The sequence below is a fragment of the Acinonyx jubatus genome, chromosome A1 (assembly GCF_027475565.1).
Source record: "Acinonyx jubatus isolate Ajub_Pintada_27869175 chromosome A1, VMU_Ajub_asm_v1.0, whole genome shotgun sequence".
Taxonomy (NCBI): Eukaryota; Metazoa; Chordata; class Mammalia; order Carnivora; family Felidae; genus Acinonyx; species Acinonyx jubatus.
In genome coordinates, this window is record NC_069380.1 from 155800226 (window position 1) to 155817698 (window position 17473).

General features: G+C 37.9%; 1 long non-coding RNA gene across 1 annotated transcript in view; it reads left to right on the forward strand.

Moving 5' to 3' along the window:
* The first annotated feature begins 292 nt into the window (after nt 1-292).
* Nucleotides 293-17473, forward strand: part of LOC128316210 (uncharacterized) — a 72394-nt gene continuing 55213 nt past the window's right edge. The window contains exon 1 of the long non-coding RNA XR_008299799.1: nt 293-670. This is a non-coding gene — a long non-coding RNA (uncharacterized LOC128316210). The remainder of the gene's footprint in view (nt 671-17473) is intronic.

A 17473-nucleotide genomic window follows, 5' to 3' on the forward strand; every position in this document is an offset into this window, starting at 1 on the left:
TTCTGGCTCTATCCATCCAGGAAGTGGTTACTGAACCTCTACCATGAGAGAGTACCTACTGGAGAGATAATGGATTAGCTAGGGTTAGCTAGGGTTCTCAGAGAAGCAGAAGCAATGGGATAGATGGATAGATTAGATAAATAGATATATAGATAGAAAATTAATTAAAGAAAGAATATTTTGGTATATATATTTACATACATCCTCCCCACTATAGAATCGATCAGTCTATCTAACTATCTATCTATCTATCTATCTATCTATCTATTTATCTATCTATCTATCTATAATCTAGATTTAGTTTAAAGAGTTAGATTTTGGAGGGTGGCAATTCCAAAATTTTCAGGCTGTCTGGAGACACAGGGAAGAGTTGATGTTACAACTTGAGTCTGAAGGCAGTCTGGAGATTGCCTGCCCTCTTCCTTGCAGGAAGGTCAGTCCGTTTTCTTTTTCTTTTTCTTTTTTTTTTTTTTAAGTTTATTTATTTATTTTGAGACAGAGAAAGAGCATAGGAGAAAGGCAAAGAGAGGGAGAGAGAGAATCCCAAGCAGGCTCTGCACTGCCAGCACAGAACCCGACGTGGAGCTTGAGCTCACAAACTGTGAGATTATGACCTGAGCTGAAATCAAGAGTTGGACACTAAACTGACTGAGCCACCCAGGAACCCCAGGTCAGTCCTTTTTCTATTAAGGCCTTCAACTATTGGATGAGTCCCATCCACATTACCAAGAGTAATCTGCTTTACTTGAAATATCCCTATTTAGATGTTAATCTCATTTAAAACATAACTTCACAGCAGTATCTTGACTAGTGTTTGACCAAATGCCTTGGTACTATGGTCTAGCCAAGTTAACACATAAAATTAACTGTCGCAGGTACTATGAATCTTACAAAGGAGAGTAATATAGGCCATTGTCCTCAATCTATGTTTAATTAGAGAGATGCTCACATCAATCCATCAATCAGTCAATAACTATAAATCAGGTCATGCACCTTGTGATGAGTTCTGTATCATCTGTAAACAAAAAGCTTTGGGAATCTAGAGGAAATAATGATTAATCCTGACTGGGGGTAGTGAGAAAGGCTTTGCAAAAGGGTGCAATTTATGGTGGCTGTTGAAAGCTGGGTAGGATTTCGCTAAATAAAAGGGTAAGGGCTGAGGGAAAGGAAAACATCCTATTCCAGTAAAAAAAAGAATTTGGTCATGAGTTTGTATATTGTCTAAAATTATATTGAGTGCAATTTTCATGTCTTACTGTTCTGGGCACTGATGTAATGCAAAGAGGCTGTATCTCTGCTCAGAAAGAATAATGACAATGGTCACTCTTTGTTGAGTGCTGCTGCTTGCCATGGGTCAGGTACCATGACAAGTGTTTATACTTATTATCTCAATTATTGTCCTACCACCCTGTAGGAAAGGTTCTCAGCAGCGAAACTCAGCCAGTACAGTGTAATATCAGTGGACTGAAAAGGTACTGCTGATCATACTCCTGGGGCATAGGAAGGACAGGAAGTTGGCCAGGCAATGAGGTTGGGGCTGAAGTGCACATCTTGTTCATTGCTGGGCTGGGCCTTGAGCAGGCAAGACTTGAGCCCAGCCTTAGCTCACACCCTAGATGATTCTGCATCTGTTCTGGTATAGATGGAAGCTTGTTTGACAGTACCTATGAGAATGAAATCTGTAATAATCTTTGATTCTTTGCTAAATTTGCTTTCACTAAATTAATCACTTTCATTATCCCAAGGAAACTGAGAATTAGAGAGTCTAAGGGAATTTCCTAGCTGCCTGACATCAAAACTTTTGCTCTTTCTACTAAGCCGACACTGCCTTAACTCCAGGCTAATGGACAAACAGTGATTGCTATGGTTTGAATGTTTATGTTCCCCTACTCCCAAATTCATATGTTGAAATCCTAATACCTAATGTGATGTGTTAGCAGGAGGTGGGACTTTTGAGAGGTGATTAGGTCATGAGGGTGGAATATTTTGAATGTAATTAGTGCTCTTATAAAAGAGACTCCACAGAGTTTTCTCAGCCCTTCAACAATGTGAGGACACAATAAGAAGTCTGTAACCTGGAAGAAGGCCCTCATCTAACCATGCTGGCACCTTGACCTCAGACTTCTAGCCTACAAAACTATGAGAAATTAACTTCTATTGTTTATAAACTACCTCATCTGTGATTTTTTTTTTAAATCAGCCTGACAGACTAAAATAGCAATTTAAGTAAATGACTCCAAAGAAGTGGAGTCACTGCTGTAATTGTGGTGTCTTTAAGGCACAGATGATGGAGTGATGAGATCTATGGGAGATATAATCAAAAGTATATACATTACAAGATGTGCTGAAGCAAGTGGGCCCAGGAGCCTGGGCAGATGATGAAGCCAGAACCAAGATGGAGGTAATGGCAATGGAAAGAAAGGATTCAACAGTCTGTATATCCAGAAGATAAAACTTAGTAACTGATTTTAGGAAACTGGGGAAACTTAGGTGTCCAGGTGCTAATTACAAGCAAAGGAATACCCTCAGCTAATGAAGTAGAAAAAAGATTACGAAAGGGTATTTCCTAGGTCACAGATTTCCAGGAAATCTGGAGTTAGGCCTGGGGGTGGGGGGGGTGGGTCATGCAGCTAGGAATTATGCTTTTACCATACCCTAGGGCTTCTACGGTGAAGAGTCCACTGTTAGCACCCCTGAACATTGCATATCATACCACACATGATGCTGGACATAGGATACCAGAACCTCCATTACTGGTTGCTGCAAACTGTACACCCCTATGTCTGACCTCATGAAAGTGCATACTGTATAGCTCTGGTTTCCTCGCTGTACTCTGGCTGCAAAGGAGGCTAGGAAAGAGAGGCTCTAGCTTCCATTTTGGACTGTTTGACGAGTTTCTCAAACTTAGAATAGACCTTCACAAGAGTCCTGGTGATCACAAACATGCCTACTCCAGGTGGTGAAGGAGGAGAAGAATCAAAACTGATTCCAAGGTTTTTCATTTAGCAAATGGGTGATTGGAGATGCTGGGACCAAGATAAGGAAAATGGGAGGATGAATAGATTTTTGAGGCTGAAAAAATTAGTTTTTTTCTGAATACATTGGATTTAAGATATCTGCAGCACATCAGTGTGGAGTCAGCTGTACAATACACAGTTAGAAATTTGCATCCCAGGCTCAAGATGGCAGATAGATAGATAGAGATGTAGACTTGGGAACAAATATATAGATGAGTGGATAGATAAGATTGATCCGGATGTATGTAACCCTGATGGATGTTACTTCAGAAGGGCAGATAGAAGAGGAGGAAGAGCCACCAAAGGATTTTGAGGGAAACAAGTTGGGGGTAGAATGAGAATGTAAAGATGGAAAACTAGAGTATCATGAAACTCAAAGGTGGAATGGAAAGAGATGGTGATCAAAACAATGAAATGCTACAGAGAAATAAGTACTGTGGGGGCTAGGGGTCCCTGGATTTCTCAGAAAAAAAAATCACTTGTGGTATGCAGATGTTATTTTACCTAAGGGCAAGATCATGATAATCAGAGACTCTGTACCTTTCCTCAGCCATCAATCAATATACAGCTTTTATTTTTTGTCTCTACCCAGTTCTCAGGTTCCCTTCTCTTAAAACACCCGCTGTCTCTCTTCAAGGAGGTAAGGACTACCCTACCCTACATTCCTAACAACAAACCCTTTCCAAATTTGCACCGCATTTTAATCTGAGTCTGTAGCTATGCTTTTCCCAGTATCACTGCTCCCTCAGCTCCTGCCTTCTTCTCCTCAACTCTACTCCCCCAGTTCTATTTGGTATTTCCCCAATTTCGGGGTCACTTATCTAGCACCCAATGTCAGTTCCTAGGTCCAAACTGGTTCCCCAATTTCCATCCTTCCCATCCCTATTCCTGAATGTACTTCCCATCCACCAGTGGCACTCCCATTTCCCCCAGAGTTCCTCTGTACTTCATGTATCATAGCCTTTACCTGTACCCGCCACTTTCCTGGCACTGTGTCTGTTGTTCTCAGTCCTTGGAGACTTTGCTGGCCAACCTTTGTCCTTCCTTTCTTTGCCTGTCTCATTTCTAGTTCCTCCTCTCACTTTGGATGCTGTTATTCTCTCTTAACTATGATCCGTCCTTACTTCTGTACCTTTCCTTTTTCCTTATTTGCTAACTTAAAAACAAAAGTAAGTCTAAAAAGTTGTTCCCTTTTAGAGACACATACTGAAGTATTTATTGATGCAATGATATGATGACTGGGATTATTTTCAAACTATTTGGAATGCAGGCAAGTGGATGGGTATAAATGGAGAAGTGACTGGTTATGAGTTGATAATTGTTGAAGGTGAAGAACACACAGGGGCTTTTTGCATCACTATTTGTGTATGTTTAAAAATTTTCATTAAAAACATTTTAATGAGAAAAGTTTAAATGTATGTAAGTAAATAAAATGAACTGATATAAAGAAAAGTGTTAAGTGGCACTAGTACTGATATGGCAAAAATCAGAAATGGAAAAAAACCATGAAGGTGGTATTTGAGTAGCTGAAGGGAGAAAAACACTTAAGATAATAAAGAAGGATCTCAGAATGAGTGGGGATACAGAACAATAGAGCAAGTTTGAGAAAAGAGGAAAAAAGTCTAAGCAACTCCATTGTTTAGGTCTGACTCTCTTGGTGAAGAACTCCATACGCTCTCTGGGGGTAAAGGGGAGCAGGTAGGACTTGAATAAAGATTTTTGAGATAGCCATTGTAGGGAAGGGGAAGGAAGCCAGGTAGAGATAAGCTGCAGCTGAGGTGGGAGAACATGAATCTACAGTGGGGTTGCTCTCCATTATCTTAGCAGTCTAGTCTTTTAAGTGACTCTAGAGAGCCTCCTGGGTGCCTCAGGTTTTCTGCAAAACATGTCTTTTCTATAAATCAGTGAAGATGTAAACTACCAGTGGGACCTATTTGTCTAGAAAACTCTGTTTTATGTACTTGGTTTGAGGGCAGATTTTTACTGAAAAAAGTTCCACTGCTAAAATGTTGGACTAAATAAGCATTATTCCTGGCATAGCTATTTACTTTGTGGTGTGTTATACACTTGCTGCTACTTTTGTTGTAGGTGTTCATAGGATATACTGTACAATGATGGATTTTTGAGTCTGTCTCAAAGGGAGGAGAAATTTGAAAATGGCTGTTGCCTTTTGGAGTGGCTCACAGATGTTATGTGCCCCCACCCTTGGTTTAGGCAGGGTTATCTGTGTGTGTGTGTGTGTGTGTGTGTGTGTGTGTGTGTGTATAAGTGCATGCATGCATAAGTGCATGCATGCAGGTGCACATCCACAAACACATGCAAAATTTTGCATATAATTTCAAGGGGTTCAAAGACCAAAGATCCAGTTAAAATTCCAGATCCAAGCCATGTGGCAGAAAACCTTAATGAGTAACATGTCCATTTACGTTTAACAAACAGAAGGGTTATTTTGGCTTTTAGAAATAATGAGCAATATTGTCACCAAGATTATATATTCTCTAGGCATCTGATGTGAAAACTTGGCCTTCTTACCTTAGTCTAGGATGATTTACCAAAAGTTAATAATTTAAGTCTGACTCAAAGCCTGTTACCCCTTTGATGTCAGATAATTGCCTAATATATAAAACATTTATAATAGTATAACATGTCCACATAGTACGAGTTGTATTTTATTTTGTATTTTAAAAGTAAACTCTATATATAGACTTATATAGTGAATCACCAGCTGCCATATTTAAGAGGAAGAAGGGAGGGAACTTACATTTGTTGAGCATTTAGGACTCATTTACTGTTCTGTGTGTAACTTGTTTAGTCAACACAGTATTGCTATTAGACAGATATTACCTTTTTATTTGAATGATGCAAAAACTAATGTTCAAAAAACCTAATATATTCACCCAAGATGATCGGTTAATGAGTGGCCGAGCCAGCATTGAAACGTTGGTTTCTTCTAAATCTTTGCTTAACAGAGAACCATGGATATTTGTTTGTATGTTTGTTTGTTTGATTGTGTTTTTTTGTTTGTTTGTTTTTGTTTTTTGGCTATCTTATATTCGTTTCTCTCTTTTTTGGAGAATTACTCCCCCTGTTTCCCACCTTCTCCAACTCCATTCTATGATGTGTCCTTGAAACTATTAATCAAGGTACCCTGCCTCATGACTCAAAGTAGGATAACCACATTCTCTTTGAGTTGTTTAAATCTTGCATGGAAAGACTCAAAGATTGAAAACTTAGTTCGAATTAATCTTTGCTAGTATTAACACCTTGAATGAACTATTGACTCCTGCTACCTAGCCCCTCTGGGCTACCCTGCTGGTTCTTAGATTTCTCTTTGATTCTGTGAGCTGTTCAATATCCTTGAATAAACTCATTTCTTTTGTAGGTTATGTAGAGCTATGGACTGAACTGCGCTTACCCTCCCCCTCCCCCTCTGCCCCTCCCTTACTGCAAATTTGTATGTTGGTGCTGTAACCTGAAATGTGATAGTGTTTGAAGATTGGGCCTTTGGGAGGTAGTTAGGTTTCAATGAAGTTATGAAGGTGAAGCCCTCATGATAAGATTAATGTCCTTATAAGAAGAGACACCAGAAACCTTGCTTCTTCTCTCCCTGCAATGTAAGGGCCCAGCGAGAAGGCAACTATCTGCAGGCCAGGAAGAGAGCCCTCACCAGCACCTTGATCTAGAATTATGATAAATAAATTCCTGTTGTTGAAGTCACCCAGTCTATAGTATTTTGTTATGACAGTCTGAGCTGACTAATACACATAGTTTCTGTTGCTTTCTACTAAAGAATTGACTACTGTACAAAACGACTAGCCAGAAGACGTATTTTAGCTTTTAATACCTTGGTTCTGACAGGAGGAGGAAAGAGGACAAAGGTAAAACCAGCAAATTTAGTGACTTAACATCATCTCTTAGGGGAAAAAAATTGTGAATAAGGAGGGAGTTGAAATTATTTCATAGAGTGGGATTTGGGAATTACTTATGGATTATACTTAGTCTGACACTCCTTATATCTTTGTTTGCATACTCCTCATTCCTAACTTGGTCATGATTTAGGTCTACATTGTGATAAGCCAGTGCAGAGTTAGAAAATAAATTGGCCCAGGATAACTTCTCTTTCAGGTGGCAGGACTAATGTAATGAAAGCTAATCCCTAGAAACTGGTCTGCCAGGAAGAAAAGCTGCCCTGAAATGGGCACCTAAATTTTTCCTTCCTTCTTATTTGCTTTGGTCTTAAAGAATGTAAGAAATTCCTACTTCAGGAATTTATTCGCTGGCTCTCAGTCACCTCTTCCCAACATAGGTTCATCTTTTATTTTTAGAGCTTTGTTTTGATCTATATGTCTTTTAGCTCTGAGTAGTACATTCCATGAGATGATTCAGTTCTGAGAAATCAAGCCAGGTAAAGATGAAATACAAGGTTTTACCACCTTTTCATACTTTTCATCTGCTTTTAAGGATTTATATCTTCTTAACAGTATTTCTTGGCACCATCTATATTTTTTCCTATAAGTTATAGAGCATTTTGAGGTTGATGGCATCCTAGCAATTATGCAATTCACCCTTCTCATCTTACAGATGAGGAAACAGAGGTCTATAGAAGTAACTGGCTTGTCAATAATTATATAGTTAGTAACTGAATAAAGTCTTGAACACACTTTTTCAGATTCCGAGTTCACCATGCATTCTACTTCCATAAGCTGCCAGCCAATTGACTAAGCCAAGATAATAAAAGCAGTTCCCATTCAGCCTGAACTAAAGAAAAAAGTGGAAAAGAAGAAGAAATAGAAAGTTTTCAAAGTATTGAATTTCACTGAGCCAAAGGGGAAGATTTTGAGCCATGTGGAGGAAAGAGGCAGAGAGGTGGTGCTTTTAGGAAGGATTGTTTTTAAGCTTACTGCCAAATTGCTTTCATCTCTGGGCAAGTGCCTGCATGTTTATTTCATGGGTTAAATGATCCCTTTAAGGTGAATTAAACACTCTCTCATTTCCTTGTGAATAAAAGTTTTTAAAAGAATTTTTTCCCTTGGGAATTTGTCGCATTAAATCCACTGGGTTTGTGCATCCATGTTGAAAACAGGCTAAGGGGAACTGGGACTTCATCTTATTTCTCTAATTGGCTTCTGTGCCTTCCTGTCTTGTGAGAATTGAACGTTGTCTGGGTACTCCACTCCTTTTTGAGCTCTGGAGTGAACATCCAGTGTCTGCTTGGTAGCTTGTCTCTTTCAGGACAACCACACCCTAGGTCAGGATAGTTTGTTTTCAGTATAGGGCCAGCTGTTCCAGATTACTTTTTCAGGGTTGAAAACCTCCCGTTTGGACCTTGAGGCAAAGGCTGAGAATAAAAATGTAAAGGAGGGTCAAATAACATTTTGTCAGATTGTTGACTTTGTGTTTGGAACTGAATCTGTCATTAGTGTTCTCTAGTATTCCTGCTCTAGACATATTGCTCTAAAGAACATATGATGAAAAGTCATAAATATTAAGTGAAAACATACCCCTCTCCTTTCCTCTAGGCCACAGAAGCAAATATTAAAAAAGGCGTGGAACTGTGGAATTTATCTTCTTCTCCCTGAATAAAGAAGTATTTCTTGATAACACTAGGGTGTGGGTTCTGGGCCTGGGCTCCCAAGTCCCTCTGTGTACAACTAAAAGACAATGATCAAAGCAGATGTTGTAGTGAGGCAACCAACTTTGGAGCTGTCCTTACCATAATGGACTACTGAAGTTGAATAATTAGTAGCTACAGAATATAGAACAGAGTCTTCGGAAGTCAGTCTCTGTAGCTGAAAGCATATGCCATGTCATAAGAGTTTGCTATGTCACAAGAATATTCAGTGAATTCTTTGAAACAAAGAAAAAGGAAAGTAATAAATATCAAGCTCAATGATTGAAACGTGTTTTGTAAAGTTGGCTATTTTTTCTCTTGTATTTAGATTGTACTCATAAACCTTTGAATCCTAAGTCCCTCTGAGTTTTAATAAATGTAAACAACAATATAAACAAGCATTTAAAAATAATTAATTCATAATCATAGTTCCCTATATGATGATACATATTTTTGCATAATAATTTCTAGTTCTTTTCATAGGCCTACGTGTTTTATATTTACAACTATAGTATTTTATATTACACTTTTTTTCATGAAACATTCTATATGTCTCCCAACATTAAAATTTCCTATGTTTTTATATTGTATTAAAAATTGCTATTTTAAAAAAATATTTATTTTGAGAGAGAGAGAGTGTGAGTGCACAAGAGGGGGTGGGAGGAGGGCAGAGAGAGAGAGAGACAGAGAGAGAGACAGAGAGACAGAGAGACAAAGAGACAAAGAGAGATTCCCAAGCAGGCTCTGCGTTGTCAATGCAAACCTTGAGATTATGACTTGAGCCAAAATGAAGAGTCCGATGCTTAACTGACTGTGCCACCCAGGCACCAACAATTGCTATTTTAAATGATTGCTTACTCTTTCATATTATTTTAATTTGTTAACTTCTACTATTGGCCACTTAGCTCAACTTTTATTAAATTATGTTATAAAGATACAGATGTATATAATGGATACCATTGTATTGAGCATCTTCATGTCCATAACTCATTATTTTATTAGTATTCAGCTGAATTATTTTCTCATAATTAAATTCCCCAACATGGTATGAAGGCTGAGGATTATGAATAATTTTATGGTTCTTGCTGTATATCGACATATTGCTCTCTGAAGTGTTAATATAATGTGACACATGACTTCTGCATTGTTATGTATATTGGGTATTATCATTTGCTTGTTTTAATTTGTATTTCTTTGATTATTACTGGAATGAGCATTTTCCATTGTGGAGTTTGTCTTATTGATTTTACTAATTGTGTTTATTTGGATGTTAATTGTCTATGACAGTTTAACAACTTATTTTTTCCTGTTGAATAAGTTTCTCTGAGGAACAGTACACTTTGACTTCTGGACACTTGACTGTCTATTCTAAAGTGATCTTCAGGCCAAGAACATTAGAATAGTTTTTTCTTATGTGAGATTTATCTGAAACATCTCACTACATTTTAGTTAAAATAACTATTTGTACCATGAGGAGACTATTCCGCCTTACTATATCCTCACATGGCAGAGAAAGAGAGATCAGTTCAGCTCCCTGGTGTCTCTTCTGATAAGGGCATTAATCCCATCATAGGGCACTACCCTTATGACCTCACCTAACCCTAATAAGCTCCAAAAAGCCCCATCTCCAAATACTATCACATTGGAGGAGATTAGGGCTTCAACATGTGAATTTTGAGGAGACACATTCAATCTGTAACAGTGCCCTTCTCCCTTAGGTCATTCCAGCTTCTATCCAAGATACACTCTCCTAATTAAGAGCAATTTGGTGAGTGTTAATGACAGAGGTAAAATTTCATGAACACCTGATTGAACTTTTAAAAAGTCTAATCAGTAGATAAGGAACAAAATGAAACAGATAGAAAGTATGGAAAGAAAATAGTTGGGCATTTTATGTCAGGGCCAGTCACTAAATATGATTTGTCTTGTGGGTATTTATGGTAATGTGGTATGTGTTGGGATTAAGAATCCACTTGGAAAAGTATTTTTATGTCTTATAACTCATGAATTATGAATTATGAGTCCCTGGGATAGAGCTTCTTAATGCAAGGATTTTAGCAGTACTAGGAATTACCAATTTGGTACCTTCTCTGTGCCCCACCCCCCCAACTCTCCCTTCCTTTCATTCCCAATGCACATTTCTCCACCTAAACTCCTACATACCAACTGGCATCAGACTAGTTACATATCTGGCTACTTCTTTATTTTCTTTTGTGACTCACAAATGAATCAATATCCTGGCAAGAAGGCTGTTTTTTTCAAAGGGTGTTTTGCAGGTAAATACAAACAGGATAACTTGCGTGTTTAAAAACACTTTTAAGTAACTAGATTCTTCAATTATATGATTCTTATTTTCAATACTTCTCTTAGGATTTAAAAAATTCTATCAGTTGATAATTTAAAAAATTTAGCTAGTTTATAGAATCTGAATAAGTCTTATACATAGTAAAAAATGGAAACATTACAAAAAAGGTATACAGTGAAAAATAAATTTATTTCCCACCCCACATTTTCAGTTACCTTCTCTCTTTTCTCCTCAGAGGTAACCTCTACCATTTCTTGCTAGTATTCTATGGAAACATTCTTTAGCTAATCAAATTTAAATATTATTTATAGACCCCCTTGTAAAAAACCCAAATATGAAATACCACATACACTTTGTTTCTATTATTATTATTTTTTTTTACCTTTAATTTAACTGTGTCTTGTTTCTTGGAGATTGGTCCATATCAGTACAGATAACTTTATCCACTTGTTTTTACTGGGTATGTGATGAGGATATGCTATAATTTATCAAATTAGCCCCCGATTAATACATATTTAGGTTACTTCTAGTCTTTCAAAAAACAAACCTGACTCAATGAGGAGGGTTATATATATATATATATATATATATATATACACACACACACACACACATATGGATTTGTGCAAGTATATTTATAATATATTTGTAAGCTGAATAATAGCATGAAGAGAAATGTGGTGTTGTAGTGGCTAAAAGCATGGATATTAGACTTTAATACCTACTACTTGCCTACCACTTAGTAGTCATATAACCTAGGGAAGTTACTTAACTTTCTTTGCCTAGGTTCCCTCATCTGTAAAATAAGTATAAAAGCTATTACACACCTTGGAGATATAAGTCTTAATGGAGCTAATGCAAGCACAGCATTATTGGAGAGTTATTGGAGAGTAACTTTTTGTCCCCAACTTTAATGAAGAACTCACTGCAAAACTTGTTACAAGTATTGATATGCTTGATGCTTAATTCTGGCCAAAGAAGATATGTGGGAGGGTAAATTGAGAGTAGGAGTTCCTGCTGGAGATAGAAATGGGAGGCTAAATTTCGTTTCATTTGTGTTTGAACTATGGATTAAAAATCATCATTTGGGACCTCAATGTCCTTGTCTCTGATATGCAGGGATTCGATTAGATAATCCCTAAAGTAACTTCTAATTTAAATAGTTATGGCGGTGTTTATTCCATTCTCAAAATGAGTTGTGATTTATATAGTTTTGATAATTGTGGGAGATAAATTTAACTCCTGATTTATGTAACACTGTCACTTTGCACATATTCTCCCTTTGTGTATAATGACCTTCCCCTTGTCTGACTGTAGCTGAGCTCTGAGTCATCCTCAGAGACTTAGGTCAGGCTGGGCCTTCAATGTGAAGCCTTTCCTGAGTGCCTCAGCTGAGTTAGGCATTTTCTGCCTTTGAATTGTCTTAGTCTCTGTGTTCTATGGTGAGAAAAGAGTTTTCAAAGATTAACTGATAACTTTTATTTGTCACCCCAGACTCAGCTGTGGTATTGTATTTTTAATACATTGAGATAGAGATGGCACAGTCTTTTCTTGCATTTTAAGTCTCAAAAGTCTGGACCCTTCAGGGAATGAAAAAGGCAAAGGGCATAGAGAAACTAACTGCCAGTAAAAGATATTCTGAGCAAGTAGAGTTTCCATGCTACAGAAAAAAGAAAGTGCTCTAACCAGGGGAAAGCGTGGAGTGAGTAGACAAGGTGGGCCTCTGACAAAGGAGTGAGGCTTCCTGGTGTTTTCCAGAGCACAGCACAGGGATAAGGAGAGTGACAGAAATCCCTCAGAGGTATACAGGTATACCTCTGAATCTGAGCACAAAGAGGTATACAGGTACCTGAGCACAAAGAGAGGCTAGGTTTTCTTTGCTGGATAGAGCCCAGAGAGGTGAGAAGAACCCAGAGTAGAAATGGCTACAGGGTACCCAGGTGGACAGGCCTGAGGAAGCATGCAGAGAGGTTCCACAGAGCCTGGCATGCTGTGGAGGCAGGGACAATATTCTTGTGCTCTGAGAGGAACATGGAAATGGTAAAGGGCTGAGGATGGTCCTGCTGACTTTCCTGGGGCCCATTGTGCTGTGGGAACCACAGGATGGACCCCTGTACCTTAAAGGGGCAAGGCAGTTAAAGAGAGTTGGACCCCAAGGTACTGTTGACAGGGAACATCAACAGAATCAGCAGCCATTTGCAGAGACCAACTACTGAAGACAAGATAGAGAACATCTTAGCTACTACTCTAGACCGATACTCACCCATTCCCAGCTTACCCCAGAGACATTCACAAATCCCAATTCAAATGAGATCTAGTTCCAAAGCCTGGAGAAATAGGAACTCCATAGTAGAACTTACATTTATTAGACTTTTTAAACACTTAAGTGCAGGAGTTTTATAGCACCTCTAGTACTTCTCTATTGCATCAAAAATATTTGATTCATTATCTGCTCCTCTGGATCACAAACTCTTTGAGGGAAAGCACTAAGTGTTTATTTTCTAATGTATTTGTTTCTGTACTTTGTAAGCACTCACACAGAGGAGGGGTGCAGTAAGCTTTTTGAATGAGTAGAGGGACATTTATTTGATGGCTGTTCTGTGCCACAACATATCCTAGGTACTTACACAGCCTGTGAACTAGGCATTATTATTTCCATTTTTTAGTTGAGATTACTAAGGCACAGGGAACTGATAGACCCCATTCATGGGCAGTAGGAGGCAGATCTGCATTCACAGTCTAGGTCCTCTGACACCAGACTGCCTTTATAGGTAAAGTGATTCTTTTATTGTCTGAATATAACTGTGTAATAAGGATGAAAATGAATTTTTGCTTCTTTTAGTAAATGTTTACCAATTTCTTGCTTTATTACTTTCAAAATAAAGAGTAGAGTTCTCTGTTCATTTTACCTTTATTATTAGTTACAAACTAGGAAAAAATAGTATAGTATGACCATGATACCATGAGATCCCTATTAAGCTAAATATTCTTGCTAATACTGCCTTGTTTATTTATACAAGAAGTATATATTCTTTGTAGACAATATGTAAACTCAGAAAGTATAAATAAAGGTTAAAATTCACTTATAATTCCTCTTCCTGCAGATACCCACTTTAAGTTATATTTCACCCTTATTTAAGAAAATTAGAAAATTGATATCAGTATTTTATGTCATTATATCATGAGTGTTCTACATAGCACAGGGTGTTTAGTGCTCATGAAACCAAATCTATGTAGATTATAGTTCTTACTTCAGAGAAGTTACTTCACAGGCAAATTGAGACATTCAGTATGTAAATTCTTACTTTAGATAGTCTTCCAGAAGATATTTATTTATTTATTTATTTATTTATTCATTCATTCATTCATTCATCTTTGAGAGAGGGAGAGACAGCACAAGTGGGGAAAGGCAGAGAGAGAGGGAGACACAGGATCTGAAGCAGTCTCCAGCCTCTGAGCTGTTAGCACAGAACCCAACGTGGAGCTCGAATTCACAAATCGCAAGATCGTGACCTGAGCTGAAGTTGGATGCTTAACTGACTGAGCCACCCAGGCACCCCTCTTCCGGAAAACTTTTAAAGACTCAAGGAAGGAAAGTAAAAATATACATATAATCCAATAAGACTATCACACAATAAACTTTAATTGCAGTTTGAAATACCAAAAAGATAATAAAAATCACCTTAAGCATTGTTTATGAATGGCCAAACAATCCTGCTGGAGAGAGAAGGGGCCTCATATCCAGGAAGGATTTGACCACCTGATCCCAGTGTAGTCTTTATATCAATGGACAGATTTATGACTTCATCTGTTCTCTTGAACTAAAGAGAGAGAGGTTAGAAAAGTCAGCCAGAAGCATAACAGTGATTGAGCAAGTGTAGCAGCAACCTCCCTCCCACTCCAGAGGGGGTAAACACTGGTTACAACAAGGAGTAAGAGGTTCATACTAGATTTACCTTTCATACTTTCTAGAAAATTAACGTATCTGTTTCAGACCAATTAAAGAAGAAAGGCATCTCCCATCCAAAGTTTTAGAATCTTCTCAATGGGAATAGAAACCATGGTAGAATTGTTCTGGCTTGTTTCCATAATGTTTAAGAAAGGAGGCCTGGAGGGCATTCTAAATTGACTTGATGGTTTTAGGTTTGTGACATGTGGGAACTAATATTATTTCCATGTCAATGTACCCTGTCAGCTGCTGCAGATTAAAATATTATTAGCCCTTCCCTTTAATTGGCCATGTAATAAACCCATCATCTCAAAACCATGGCTTGCTGGTTCAAACACAGCCTTGGAGCCGCACTGCTTGCTTGTGAATCTTGATTCTACTCTTTATGGGCTTTGAGACTGTGGTCAAACTCCTCAAGATCTTTATGCCTCATTTTTTTGTATGTTCTTATCTCAGGGAGGTTTTATGAAGGATTAAATGAGTTAGCATATGTAAAGCACTTCAAATAATGCATGATACAGAAAAAGAACTATAAAGGAATTAAACAAGAAGTAGTTTAATTGGGTTCTTTGTGTTTGCTGGTGAATGAGAGGTAAAAAAACTAATTGGGAGTGGGCTAATGATACATGGCTGACTTGGACATCTGATAATAATAAAAAAGTGTCAATGTTTTTGTGACATAGTGGGTGGGTGGTTAAGCAAGAAACAGACAGGTTAGGGCTGAATATTGCAAGGGTCTTTAAGCTCAATGGGTTACTTTACTAATCAAGGTATGTTGGGGCTGGTCTGGGGGGATGAATGGGAAAAATGGGTTATTTTAGGAACAGGATGAATATTTGAAGGGCGGGGGGCGGCTGGTGATTGGGATTTCTCAGATACTTATCTGGGCTGTGAGTGAGTTTATTAAAAGAAGTAAACTGAGCCTATGAATAGGTTGGAGATATCCAGAATTATTCCTATTTGCTAGGCTTTTGGATAAATGAGATAGAATTTTAATATACGATTCACTGTTTCTGTTGCCATTGTTGGTTGCTAGCACATAAACCACTTCTGGCTAATTGAATCAGAGAAGTAATTTATTGCAAGTGGGGAAGCTCAAACAACCAAGAAGAAAGACAAGGCAAAAGATGTAGATTGACTGGGAGGTACAGCCACTGGGGGACTGGGAAGCAGGGACTGAAGGATGCAGGATGGCCATTTCAGGGTCAGTCAGCCTCTTGTCACTTGTTCAGATTCCAGAGGAAGGAATCTGATCAGCCTAGCTTGGGTCAGGTGCCTACACCTTGAGTAGAGGAGGGCACAGCATCTAAATAGGCAACCACACCTGATTGTATCTGATGGAGGAGTTTCCCCAAAACAAAATCAGGGTGCTATAACCAGAAGAGGGAAGAAAGGAAACAAAATGGGCAAAAAACAACAAATGTCCACTATTCTATATTGCTACAAGATACTGTGGAAGAAGACAAAAAGCATATGGAATTAAGGAGACCCTGAAGACTGATTTTTAATCTTTCTCTCTGGTTGCCTGCTCCTCTGACCTTGAAGCTAGACCCCAAATCCTGGACTTCTACCCGAAGGAATCTTTATACTCCGATGGAATTTTCTTCTGATCCTACCACAGTATTAGACAGTTTGAAACACTTCATAGATTTTTATGAAAATGGTGATAGTCTTTCATTATATACTTATTGGATGTCTACTATCTATCAGTAAAAGACAAGCCCTATCTCCTGCCTTTCAGAAATTTATAGTTAAGGAAGTAAAACAGACATATAAACTTACATTACATGATTCCAAGGTAGTGTGGAGAATAGTATTATAGAGAAATAAAGTAAGGCACTGTAAAATCTGCCTAAGAGGTTTCAGTGAAGGTGGTATTTGAACTAAGTTTTGAAAAATGAATGAAAATTTATAATTTTAAATTGAGACATTTAGTAAAAAACCAAAATTGTGACCCCAAATTATAGACATTATTCACACCTTTGTCAGTGGCACCAATTTTATCTACTGGCAGTGTAAAAATTGTTCGTCAGTCTTCTAAGCCTAAGAAGTGAGCTCGTAAGTAATGCCTTGAAAGTCAAATACTGAAAAACAAATTAACTATTGCATTTCTAAATTACAACTATTTGTAAACAAAGCCTCATTCCTGATAACCATAGTTTCAGGAACTTAACTAAATGTGAAATGTACTAGGTCCCTCTACGACTCCTAGAACTCCTCAGCAGATGTCACTCGTTGGCTGGGCAGCTTGAAGGTCAGAGTCTCCTCCACAAGGCTCTTGGGTCAGCTACTGACTTTTTAGTACAAGGACTGCTTATGCATTTAACATTCATATCTTGGCTAGAACTCATTTCTATTGTGCTTTTGGGTCTGGATCTCAATCTTCTCTAGAAACTAAAATGAGAGTCAGGAATATAATGGTAACAAGAACTCAAAATGAGTATGGACAAGAAGAATCTCATCACAAAATAGGATGATAAAGCCTCACTAATTAGGAGATTACTCTCAATTAGTAAAAATATTGTCAGAATCTCTTATAATGGAAGCATATTTTCCTGTGGCAAATGAATATTTCTCAAGTGTTGGAAAAT